Here is a 3,116-nt window from a genome sequence, read left to right as displayed (position 1 = left end):
ACCATAATCAACTTGCATATATCTGTGACTTTTGCTTTAAGCCATTAGTCGGATTCCTGTGTAATATCCACAAATTCAACTAGTTTTGCCTTTTCTTTAGGCGATATATTGGATACTAACCGGTTACATAACTTAAAGTTCCCATTGGTTCTAGCATCGCGAATCCGTTTAATAAGTTTCTTCATTGAACTATTAATAACGGGTTCATTTAATTTCGTATCAACAACGATGTTCTTTGTTATCAGGTCATCATTAGGTGTTACTTCATTTTCCCCACACTTAGGCGTTTTATTATTGTTAAGCACTACCATTGGAGTTGGTAAAACAATATGGTTCTTACCAATCGTTTTTGTTGGTTCAACGGTTTTGGTTGGTGGAGATTTAGCCTTTCGACTCACAAAGGTGAATGATTTTTCGTCATTACTAAGTGTCATTCTACCCTCTCTTATATCAAATAATGCCCCGGTGGATGCTAAGAATGGTCGATCTAAAATTAGAGGAATGTTTGGGTCCTCTTCTATGTCAATGACAATAAATTTGACTAGAAAGGTTAAATTACCCACTTGAACGGGTAGGTTGTCAGCAATTCCAACTGGGTGTTTAATGGTTTGATCAAAGAGTTGAACACTCATTTCCGTTGGACTTAACTCACCTACTCCTAATCTCTTATATAATGAAAGAGGCATAACACTCACACTCGCACCTAAATCTGCTAGTGCATCATACATGACACAATCACTAAGTAGACAAGGAACAATAAATTCACCCGGATCACCCACCCTGGGTGGAGGTTTTGGTGGAACTGTCTTCACCGGGTTTACTTCTATGGTTTTTGTTTCTTGCACTTTCTTATTCTTCTTCTTCTTTCTAGAGGTATCACAAACTTTATTACCTATCACTTGCTCATACTCAACTTCTTTTCTTGGAAACAGGATGGGTGGTCTGTATGGTGCCACCACTGGCTTTACATACTCGGGTGGTGGTGGTGTTGTAACTTCTTCATTGTTACTCACATCTAAAACCTTCCCATCTTCTGGTGTTGGTTTTTCAGAATTTGTTGAAACCATATTAACATTCTCATTCTGAGGATTTACTTCAGTATTACTCGGTAGCTTTCCTTGTTCCCTCTCACTCATCATGCTAGAAAGAGTACCTACGTGTTTTTCTTGATTCAAAATGGAAGCTTGTTGAGTTCTTAATGACTGATCAAACCTCTCATTTGTTTGAGTTTGAGATGTAATAAATTGTGTTTGAGATTCCATTAGCTTTGCCATCATTTCTTCCAGATTTGGCTTTTTCTCTTCGGTTTGTTGTGGTGGTTTATACAAGCTAGGTCTTTGTTGATTGAAAGTGTTGTTTTGAGTTGGTTGGTTATCCGGACCTTGTTGGTTGTACGAGTTATTGTTGGGTCCATTTGGATTGTAAAGAATGTTCTGATTTCGATTGAAGTTTGGCCTTGGCGGTTGATAATTATTTCCCGGCCTTTGGGTCATATAGGAAACATTCTCACGTTGTTCCATCGTTTGCTCAATGTGACAATCTTTCGTTAAGTGTGGTCCACTGCATTGCTCACAACTGATTCGTATTGCGTGAATATCTTTAGTCATCTTTTCCATTCATCTTTCGAAAGCAACTATTTTTGCGGAAACGGAATCAAAGTCATGGCTAGAATCGGCTCTAGCCACTTTAGATGAACGAAAAATATCTTTTTCCTGGTGCCACTCATGTGAGTGGGATGTTGTGTTATCAATAATTTTGTAAGCTTCAGTTGCGGTTTTCTTCATAATGGAACCACCAGCTGTTATGTCGATGTCTTTTCTTGTAGTGATGTCGCATCTTTGGAAGAATATTTGTACTATTTGATAAGTATCTAAACCGTGTTGAGGACATCCTCTCAACAATTTTTTGAATCTTGTCCACGCTTCATATAATGTTTCGTTTGGCTTTTGTGTGAACGTAACAATTTCTCCTTGAAGTCTCAAGGCTTTAGATGCCGGAAAGACTTGTTTAAGAAAATTTTCAACTAAAACGTCCCATGTATCAATCGCCCCTTCAGGTAATGATTCTAACCAATCTTTGGCTTCTCCCTTTAAAGTCTAGGGAAATAACATGAGATATATCTGTTCATCCTCCACTTCTCGGATTTTGAATAGAGTACAGATCCTATTAAAGGTTCAAAGATGTTCGTTTGGATCTTCTTTCAGCGTACCACTATATTGGCATTGATTAGTTACCATGTGTAGGATTTGTCCTTTGATTTCATAATCTGGCGCATTAATGTCTGGCTTAATAATGGCGTGACCATGGCCCGTGCGTGTGGCTCTCATTCGGTCTTCCATACTTAGAGGTTCTGTTACTTCCATAATTGAATTTGTTGAATCTGAATCACTAGAGGATTCTGATTTAATGGTTTCTTCCTTGACAATCTCTGGATGAGTAATTTGTGGTTCTGGAGGAATGATTAGTGGTTCAGGATCTCTGAATTGTCCTTGAATATTCTCCGGATTCTCAATTGTGAGGTCGGGTTCAAAAAATGAATTATCGAAAATTTGAATTTGAGTACTTAGTCAACTAGATGTTGATTCTAAAGAAAAATCAACGGCGACAACATTGGCTAGATGTCTTGATCGAGTTACAGGTGGTGAACGTATGAAAGATGGTGAACGTTTTGCTCGGTGCATTCACTGAATATCCTATTAGTTATAAAAGATAAAAATTATATAAGTTATCAAATTAATAGACTTTTTTTGATTTTGACCACGTTTCGAATAGCCAATAGATGCAGCAGGTAGCCAGGACCCTTTAAATCGAAAGCCCACAACTCGCCACTAACAAATCCAACTATTACTACGAACCAGAAAATTTTGGATGTCTATCAATTTAACCGCTTAAAATAATTTTTCGTTTTGAAATTTTAGAGAAGAAATAGAAAATTCTATGTCCTAAAAACTAGAGCGTCGAGAAATAAGAAAGAAAAAGAGCGTCGAAAAACGTCGAAAAATAAAAGGTCGAAAAATAAAAGAAAGTAAAGCGTCGAAACTTAAAAGTCTAAAAACCAAATATTAAAAGTTGCGTCTAGAGGTATTAAAGCTTAAAGGAATTCTATATCCAAAACG

General features: G+C 37.1%; 1 non-coding gene across 1 annotated transcript; it reads left to right on the top strand.

The window, feature by feature from the left end:
* The first annotated feature begins 1,872 nt into the window (after positions 1–1,872).
* LOC139869693 (small nucleolar RNA R71) lies at positions 1,873–1,979 on the top strand. The gene has a single exon (XR_011766276.1). It is a non-coding gene; the product is annotated as a small nucleolar RNA R71 (small nucleolar RNA).
* Positions 1,980–3,116: the final 1,137 nt, after the last annotated feature.

This window comes from Rutidosis leptorrhynchoides, chromosome 9 (assembly GCF_046630445.1).
Source record: "Rutidosis leptorrhynchoides isolate AG116_Rl617_1_P2 chromosome 9, CSIRO_AGI_Rlap_v1, whole genome shotgun sequence".
Taxonomy (NCBI): Eukaryota; Viridiplantae; Streptophyta; class Magnoliopsida; order Asterales; family Asteraceae; genus Rutidosis; species Rutidosis leptorrhynchoides.
The sequence above is the reverse complement of the archived record's forward strand: the minus strand, read 5'-3'. Positions and strand labels throughout refer to the sequence as shown.